The following is a 388-nucleotide window of genomic DNA, read 5'->3' on the forward strand; positions in this document are numbered from 1 at the left end:
TCAAACGATTAATCGCATCCGAAATAAAAGTTTTTGTTTACATAATATGTGTGTGTGTTGTGTATATTTATTATGTATAGATAAAGACACATTCAGTATATATATTGAAAATATTTACATGTATATATTTACAATATATATCATATATAAATATATTTAATTATAAACATAACATATTTTTCTTAAATATATACATGCATGTGTGTGTATTTATATATATACATAATAAATATACAAAACACACACTCATATATTATGTAAAAATACCCTGGGGTGAGATTTTACATTGTGTAACAAGGATTATGACCAAAAAAAAAAAGGATTTTGAAAGCTTTTTATTCAACATTGACTTTTCAATATAATTGGTGTGTTTGTGTGTGTTGCATTA

Source organism: Sinocyclocheilus rhinocerous, unplaced genomic scaffold, assembly GCF_001515625.1.
Source record: "Sinocyclocheilus rhinocerous isolate Xijiao unplaced genomic scaffold, SAMN03320098_v1.1 scaffold5880, whole genome shotgun sequence".
Taxonomy (NCBI): domain Eukaryota; kingdom Metazoa; phylum Chordata; class Actinopteri; order Cypriniformes; family Cyprinidae; genus Sinocyclocheilus; species Sinocyclocheilus rhinocerous.